Consider the following 9,895-nt stretch of genomic DNA (forward strand, 5'->3'; position numbering starts at 1 on the left):
GAAAGTATTAATGATATGATGTCTGATCTTGTGATGTCTGCCAAATTCACAGAACATGATTATTTGCAGGGTTCGTCTAATTATGATCGGAACTTTGGCCAGACGCTCACTGACCTGTGGGGGGCCATTCAGGCAGGGCTCCAGACTTCCGCAGCCTCAGCGCTGCCCTCTTCCAGCACTTCCCAGGCTCCCAGGCTCCCTGCTGTCCGGACGCGATGAGACGGCAGAACGGGGACTTCATCCCCCAATACCCCTAGCGCCTTGGAAGGCGTGCTTCCGGTCCCGCCCCCCGGAGGTGCGCTAAAGGACAGCGCGAGCCCCGGGGGAGCGGGGAACTTTGGCCAGACGCTCACTGACCTGTGGGGGGCCATTCAGGCAGGGCTCCAGACTTCCGCAGCCTCAGCGCTGCCCTCTTCCAGCACTTCCCAGGCTCCCAGGCTCCCTGCTGTCCGGACGCGACGAGACGGCAGATCGGGGACTTCATCCACCAATACCCCTAGCGCCTTGGAAGGCGTGCTTCCGGTCCCGCCCCCGGAGGTGCGCTAAAGGACAGCGCGAGCCCCGGGGGAGCGGGGAACTTTGGCCAGACGCTCACTGACCTGTGGGGGGCCATTCAGGCAGGGCTCCAGACTTCCGCAGCCTCAGCGCTGCCCTCTTCCAGCACTTCCCAGGCTCCCAGGCTCCCTGCTGTCCGGACGCGACGAGACGGCAGATCGGGGACTTCATCCCCCAATACCCCTAGCGCCTTGGAAGGCGTGCTTCCGGTCCCGCCCCCGGAGGTGCGCTAAAGGACAGCGCGAGCCCCGGGGGAGCGGGGAACTTTGGCCAGACGCTCACTGACCTGTGGGGGGCCATTCAGGCAGGGCTCCAGACTTCCGCAGCCTCAGCGCTGCCCTCTTCCAGCACTTCCCAGGCTCCCAGGCTCCCTGCTGTCCGGATGCGACGAGACGGCAGATCGGGGACTTCATCCCCCAATACCCCTAGCGCCTTGGAAGGCGTGCTTCCGGTCCCGCCCCCCGGAGGTGCGCTAAAGGACAGCGCGAGCCCCCGCGTCGCGGGATCGCGCACGGGAGAGCGCCCGGGGCTAAGCCCGGGCAAAGGGCGGGCCCTCTGTGGCCCTCAGAGGCACGAGGAGGACGGGACGGGCCACCACACTTGGCATCATCATTGGAGAAGGTAAAGCCAGGTTCTATCTTATATCTCTACCGCTTGGAGTTGTCTACCTTTGCCACCAGGATTTTATCTCCAAAATATAATGTCCATCTGGGAAGAGCTGAATGCCCTCTGTGGCACAAACTATATCCCGGATGCACCAATCACTCCCATAGTGACCAGAGTCACTGATCAAGTAATTTGTACTCTCCAGGCAACCCCCAATACAACTCTCTCTCCATCTAACAACTGCAGCCCCTCTGTATCTGGCCCGAACTCTGCATCATTACCATCGGATAAGGCTGAGACTCGATCCCCTCTACAATCGACCCTACTGGCCCAAATCGAGCGACTGTTATACACTGCTCTATCTCCACTGGTAGTCAAAATTAATGATTTGGGGGACAGACTGAGCAGGATCGAGAAAACTATTGTTCGGTCATACCCACAAACCGGAAACCCTGTTAATCCTATAAGCCCTACCCCCACCAACACTCAGGAAAGGTCTATGATCAATGCCCCCACGATACTGCAAACTTGTGACTCCCCTGTTATACCACCTATCCAAAGTGGTCGCAATGATATCCTTAATCTCGATCATCCCCCACATAGAGCTCCTGTGATCGCACTAAAAAGAAAGCATCGCATTGATTTACCCCCCGAAGCAGCCCCATACATCACTGTTCTCTCTGGGGTCCCCGCACTCAGACCAGGAAAACGTGAACTGCATCAGGACCTACTGAACAAAGCCATCTTTTGGCTCAAAAACAATAGACCATTACCTTCTGCGCTAGACGGTGGGATACTGAGCGTAAGAAGGGTGGGGTGGCTTGGTCTTCTGCCCAAAAATGTTCCAGGGGACTTGATTTTGGTTAAGTTTAAACACAGGAACATTGCCCCCTACTTGCGATCTACCCAGCCCAAACGTGGCGATGGCTCCATCCGTATCTGGGACCTGCATGACTTTTACCCTTGTCCCCGAGCATTGAATCACCATAACAGCGGGTGAACAAGGGGGAATCTGAGTATTTTGGGTTATCGTTTGAAACGCGTTATTATAAAGAAGCGTATGATTAGGTCTTGCAAGGATGCGTATGAGCGCTTACAGACGCTAGAGGATAAAGAAGTTATAGGTATCATGGAACAGTACTTGAAGTTGTTGATCAAATTTAGGAAATCTCTGCAAGGCCCTACCTAAATATGCTGTTTTTTAGATTTCTTCTTTTTTAATTAACTTTTAATCATGCTAAGATTGGTTCTCCTGATCTTGCTTTTTAAATGGTAATGATTTCTCCGATACACTTTTCCATTTCTATTTACTTATTTTAATGAATTGATCAAATTGTTTGTTTTAAATTATTTCTGTAATTGTATGCTTGTATGATATTTTATGAAATATCGAATAAAGCTTATTTGAATTTGAATTTGATCAGATGTTCTGCTACAACCACTATGGTAACCATTATCTACTTAAATCTGCACAACCTAGAAATGTTTTAAATTATAACCAATGGGAACATTGTGCTACTCCTCCAAAAGATAGCTCGAAAACATTTTATGATAAATATTCATACTTTTCAGGGTTTAACACAAGTAATGCAGAAACATTTTATTTCAAATTGTCAAATAAGACAGGTATGAAGACCATGCTTACAAACACAAAATTGATATATTCCGATTCATTTTTTGAGCAAATGAATACATTTGGGTTTGATTTCTGGAACAATAATATTGAAGCAAAAACTGTTTGGGGTACAAGAGATTGGCAAGTACAAGGTATAGAATCATTGTTTAGAGCCTGCATGATCCCAGAACAAATTATATTCTTGAATGACACTATTCAACAAACTACCTGTCTTGGCTTAGCCAAAATCAAAGATTTGAACAAACCGTCTATTCCAAAGCCAACTGTGAACATTAATAGATTTATAGATGTTGAGATAGACGTAAACCATATATTAAACCAAAACAGAACACATCCTGAATGGAAAAAATGGTTGATCTGGCCCACAGATACGAATAACTGTCAAGACAGATTCCTGAACAAAATACAGGGGTTCACATTGACTAGGCCAGACCCTAGATATTCCCAAAGACAACATCCAGGGATAGTAACCACCTACAGCGTGGACAAGCTCTGCCTTCAATGGCTACAAACGTCCACACTGGCTGAAATTAAGCAACACCTAACTTTACTTACAGAAGGTGCTGACTTGCGTGATTTCATTATGGGACCACGCAAACAGCGTCAAAAACGTTTCATAGCGGCCTCTATATATGCAGCTTATAACGAAGTTTGGAAAGTAACTCAAATTAAGACAGCAGAAAAAATACGGGAAATTGACCGTATTAATTTGGAAAAATCACTTTCTGTGGTGGACAATGGGTTAATGACTCTGTCCTCCAGAATATATTCTCTGGACAGCATTGTGTCTTCAGAAATCGATATAATATCGCAAGACTTACTGATGTTACAACACGGTCAGTCCCAATTGCGTTCTATTGTACAGCTTGGCTGGGCGTTACAAAATCTGCGTTCTGGCTATGTGCCTTGGCGTTTAATCAACACAACGTCATTATTTAATATCTTTAACCTTACTGATAAACAAATCAGTTTGGCGCAGAAGGGTGCTGACTATACAATTCTGAGCATTGAAAGACTTGAGAGATTACCATTGACAATGTCAGAACGACCTGTCATTGAATGGATAATACATGGAATAATAAATATTCCGATAACTACTTTCCAGTTTCAATTCTGCCAAAAATATATACAGGCAGGCCAGTATGAAAGGTTGGGTAAAGGATACATTAAGTCAATATGGAACTTGCCCTATACACACGAATGTGTCAGTAATAAAGGCCAGAAAGTGTTTCTCAGTGGCAATAATTGTGCAAAATCACTAAGCGGTACACTTCTGTGTCAGGGTATTAGCTTGCATGGAGCCTGTGAAGGGACTTCGAATAACCTTTCATGTTACCAGCTAGGCACACCTGCAACACAAATAGAACCATTCTTTAGGAGACTCTCGAACTGGAGTTACATTCTAATAGTAGATCGCAGATGTTGTAGTTTGCTGCCCGGAAAACCTTATCTCATAACCGTGACTAGGAAGGTCATGTGCTGTGAACGAGTATTGTTCCCGAACGATTCTCCAGACAGGGAGGCAAGGTTATGGCCCGATTTGAAAATTGCTTCTATTCGAATAGATACTTTAAGCAGAATGAAGACTGTGCTCCTACAGACGCCGACCAGGCTCACGTCATCAAAAGAAACGTATGATCTCCAAGTTGCAAGGACAACAGAAGAGATTCATTCATTATTATCAACTAATTCCCCCATACATTTCGCAGAAATACTGAACGAAATCTTAAATATTTCTGATACCACTGGTGTCTCCAGTGTATTTAAAGCAGTGTTTTCGGGTGCTTTAACTCCATTCAAAGCCATCCTGGGTATTTTTCCAGACTTTGTCCATTCCATTTTTGGCGGACTTCCACTCCTTTTGGGACTAGTAGCGGGTATTCTATTTTTGATCCTGTTATTTCGCTATGGCAAACCATGTCACAGACAAAACACCTGCGACAAGGGAAGAAATGATCCTAGCCATTGGCTACCGGGACCGGGTAACTAAAATCCTTGGACTATCCCGGCTTAGAGACCTGAACATGACTTGGTCTCTTTCATTTAGACCAATGTGGCAAAGTTGTGTTATGCCTGTATTAAGGTGCTTGCTATGCGGCGAAGAATGCGTGTTGGACACCTGTCTAGCACTACAATCAGATGTGCCAATGGACGCAGATACCTTGTTGGGTCAGGTAACGGCTCATGCATTGTGCTGTCCCCAGCGGCTACCAATCCTGATGACGGCATTCGTGGAGACTTCACCACTACGATTGAGGGGTAGTGAAGTACAAGATGAAAGCAGCATCGATCAGGTACGACCTTCAGTCAGCTATGCTGATCAAAACATCAATGGAGGCAATCATGCTCAGGCTCATGAATGCATGGTAACAACTTTTTCCGAATTAGTGGAACTTACGCAAGAAGCTGTTGACAGTTTTTTCAACAGTCTAAATGATATGATGTTTTCACCAGAGCAGCAGGAATAACTTTGAGCAAACTAGCACTCGGAGTTCCCTACATGCTGAATTTGGCCTTCAACTTTTAAAAAAAGCGATATGGAAAAAAAAAAATTTCTCATCATTTTTTCAAACTACAAGAGCTTTTTCCCCAATTCAAAAATATTTACGATTTTTTGGGACACTTATCTTCTGCTTAAAGTAGACATTATTCTTAGAGAACTAAATTTCTATTTTAGGTAGTCACGAGACATTCGCTATCCTCTAGCACTATTATACATAACTTTATGGTTGTGATGAAAAGGTCTCGCACCTTTGTTTCTGTATTAAGAGCCATTTCATGTGTCTTATTCGCATTTTTTCATGATCAATTTAAAATATGCGTTATGTAAATGTAGTTGAGCTTATATAATATCACTTGTAAGTGTCATTTTGCATGTAAGTTATGATAAGGTGTTTGATAATATATGTTTAGTATTTATTTTATAATATGCTCTCATCTAATATTTCTTAGTAACCTACTCTTTTGTTGATTATGAAGAGTTTTATTTTAAATTTCAGGTCCAGTTATTTAACAAAGTAATGACCGTAGCAAAACTTTAGAATGACAACTTTGGAATCAATCTGTTCACCTGAGTTAGGTGCTTTGCTAGGTAAGCTATCAAAACCAGTGGAACTAGCATGTCTTTACTCTTATATTAACAAATGTCTTTATTACTACTGAAGCATCAGATGGTGCTTCATCCAGGCAAACCAAAACAATATGCCCCACTGTATGTGATGATGCTATTTCTTGTTCCATAGCTTCAGTTGTGCAAACTGTTTGGTTATTTCCCGGATTGTACATTTCTTTCATTCCATCGTAATGTGATGTATTCCTATAGGTACTGTATCGATTCCCCTATTCCTGACCCTGGTTTGGTTAATAATTAACTAGCAGCCATCCAACGGTGCAAAAACCGTTATCTGATTAAGCCACACCACGGCACAGAAGCGCGTTATCTGATTAGGTCATAACGCATGCAATCTAATTAGACAAGCGATATTCCTCCAGCCCCTGATAAGGCATACGGAGTTCTCAAAACAAATCAAACCTACAGCGACCTGGGAAATTCCCATAGCCATTGTTTTGATTTCACCGAGAACTTCAGCAAAAGAATGTGCGAACGAGCCCGTTCATATGACATCCTTATTGACGTATATATGTCCATCCTTACGTCAATCTCGGCACCTTTCAGGTATAAATATTACCGACATTGCCTTAAGCAAACACATGCGGTGGTGACGAGATTGGAGCAGCGAGACGTGCCGAGGAGCCCAGCAGAGAGCGAAGCCCACAGGCGCTGCCCCGCCTTCCTGACGCGCTGAGAACGAGACGCTGCCTTTCTCCTGCTGAGAAACCCAGCTCCGGCGCTTCCAAGCAGCCCTCGCAGGCAGCTGGAATATCAAGACCTGGGATAAGAGATACCAGCCCTCCATCATTCTAGATCTCAGGTACAGAACTGAATAACCCATTGCAGAGAATTCTTGAGTCAGTCCCTTGGCAAAACAAACTTAACTTAAACTGCTACTTATCTACTCCCGCCCACGTATTAGGCTTAGGTCAGGTACACTGGGGTAGGCGTGGTTAGAAGCACCAGTTGAGTCTGATTAGTCAAATGTATATATGTATGTATCTATGTTATCCATTTTAAAGTATCATATGGCTCAGAAACCATATCAATGCTTTTACAGTATTATTTTATAATTCTGTCTTTACTGTATGCACTTTACTTAACTATCAGTATTACAATAATAGCGATTCATTTCTCTTGTAGGAGAAAGGAGACTGATCAATAAATAACATCTTTTTATTGAACACGCCCGTCTCTTCCTTTTCTCTACAATCTGGTGAAACTAAGAATGCACTGAACTGACTGAGTAAAATAAGTTGTCTTTTGTTTTCACACGACTCTAGAGATACACTCTTGATTAGGGGAGAACAAAGTTGTCATGTTCTATGGTTGTCAGAAACTAAATCCCTTCTTGTCTATCCAGGGAGGTTAAAATCCTCCTTGCCTATTCGAGAAAGTTTCTAGTGAACTCTGAGCTAGCTGGCAAACACAAAACTTTAAGTCTAATATCGTCGGTAGAAGACCTAGTTAACCTCTGCCCTAGGGCTATACTATTGAAGATATTATTCCAATGCGCAGAGCCTATTGGGATAATAGGAACTACACTACAGTAAAACACCCAATAGTTATCACTATCCAGGCAATGAAAGCACACAAAGTGTGCAGCGGCATGGTAAGTGATGGCCACTGGTTTATACCTAGTTTAAGTAAAAACAGACTAGATATAAGTGTTTAGCAACATTTTTTTAAAATATGCATGCATTTCAACAGAATTTATCCTACGAAAGCTCTATCAAATTTGCATATTTCTAAACAATAGACAACCAGAGTAAGGTAAGTGAACTGTTTATATATCCCAAACCTAATTTGATCCCTGTTGTGTCTGGAACTCAAAGCTGGTAACATCGACATAAATATCATAAGTAAAAATATCTTTTTAAGTGGGGTTTTTAATATCGATGAAGAAACTTTTGCATGTAATATCACTTGTAAGTGTCATTTTGCATGTCAGTTATGATAAGGTGTTTGATAATATATGTTTAGTATTTATTTTATAATATGCTCTCATCTATTATTTCTTAGTAACCTACTCTTTTGTTGATTATTAAGAGTTTTATTTTAAATTTTAGCATGGCATATTTTATTTTGTTTTGTTTGCTAAATTTAGGAGCAATTTTGGTTGCAGATTGCTCCATTCCTAGTTGTTGGTAGCTTTGCTCTTTTTTGTAATACTTCTATAAATTTGAAGAGTGTTGGCTGGATTCTGCCTAGTGGGGAATGGAAGTCATTGTGCCATCCTTCCACTTCATTGCCTGTTTGGCCTCCTGTGCTAATGTGCTGTCATGGACATTCCTTTATAGAAGTTGTTCCCAAACTGTGCGCCGCGACACCCTGGTGCGCCGCCAAAATCAGCCAAGGGCGCCACGATCACTGATCATTATCACCTGCCCGGGGGCCGAGATAAACAGAGTCATCTCACTGCAAGGAGGGGGAGGGCAGCAGAGGGAAATATGGGGAGATAAATGGCCAGTCTGCCATTGAAGCCACTTGACATTATCTGGAGGGAAATATATGTAAAACCACCTTTCATCAAACAATCATTCCAGGCCGAGCAGCAGTGCGCGGGATCTATCCTTTCTAATTTTGAGACGCATTCGAACTTCAAGTTTATGAAGTACAAGAATTCTACATATAGGCATGGCCATATAAATTATGCGATCTCACGGCCTCTGCGTTTTCTGCATATCTATGAATTTGATGCGTTTGTCACGCAACCCGTCATCTCGTGCACCACCTGCTGAGTTTAACACAACTTTGTTTCTAGCTCAACCGGATTAAATGTTACTATAAACTCAGCAATACGTATTGATGTTACTATAAACTCAGCAATACGTGTTGCTGAGCAGTTGAAGGACGTTTGTAAATGTTGACTGGTCACCTTTAGTTTGCTTGCTGTATTTTGGTGTCAAATTGGTACTAATAAGGTGAAACTTTTGCCCAGATAGCGCCAACGTGCAAAAATAACAAAAAGGCCTTGTTGGGGGTTGTGTGCAATATATAAATACAATTACCATTAAAATTAAGATTACAAAATGTGTCATGTTAGTGTAATAATTTATCATGAGTGAAGAAATACACAGTAGCAGACGTTGCCCTCATTGAGAGTGTTTTCAGTTTATTTAAGCAGCTGCTGAACAATCCCCACGTGAGGACAGCAGGACAGGAAACGGTTCGGTATTTTGGTATTTTTTATGAGCACAGGCCACTGGAATTGACATCTCGTCTCAGAGGACGTACCCAAGTCGATGGCACAAGGACATTAAGATTGATTGTATTTTCAAAAAAGAATCGTGGTCCACAGTGTCCAATGCCCACAGTGATAGATCTTCTATACGGATCACTAACTAGCAGATGTAAGGACCTATACCAGTGGTTTCCAAACTGTGCCCGCGGCCCCCCAGTGCCCCTGGATTCAGCTGGAAGTGTCCAGCTTCAGTTTAATTACAACCAGATGCAGCCACTGTATGGCTAGAGGGCGCACACTTATTGTGAAAAGTGAGAGTAGACATATCTTTGCATTGCATGCACTATTCTCCCTTCCTTCATCCCAATTATTTTCAGGGATTAAAATGTAAGTGCTACCGAGGCCGAAATTACACGCACACACAAAAAATTTAATGGGGAGCCGCGGTCAATGGCCAATTGAGCAAGGGAGCCGTAGGTCAAAAAAGTTTGGGAGCCACTGCTTTATAGTATCTGGAATTTTTGCCTGGAATCTGTATCCGAAGCAATGCAGTCTGTCAACCCAAGTGTCTCTGAAATAATACATTAGGGGGCTTAGTTTGTCTTCGTTTTGTCAGTAGAAATGAACTTTTATTAGCTAACCTTTGTGGTTAGCTACCTCTGTGACAGGGACATAGGCTAGCACTATAATTCTTTATTTCAGAGACAAATTGGTTGTTTGCTAAATATTCTACACTTAGTGCAGATTGTTGGAGGTATCTCCTTATGCTTTGATTGAAATGGTAATAACAGCCTTGTATGGC

This window comes from Lissotriton helveticus, chromosome 7 (genome assembly GCF_964261635.1).
Source record: "Lissotriton helveticus chromosome 7, aLisHel1.1, whole genome shotgun sequence".
In the NCBI taxonomy this organism is placed as follows: Eukaryota; Metazoa; Chordata; class Amphibia; order Caudata; family Salamandridae; genus Lissotriton; species Lissotriton helveticus.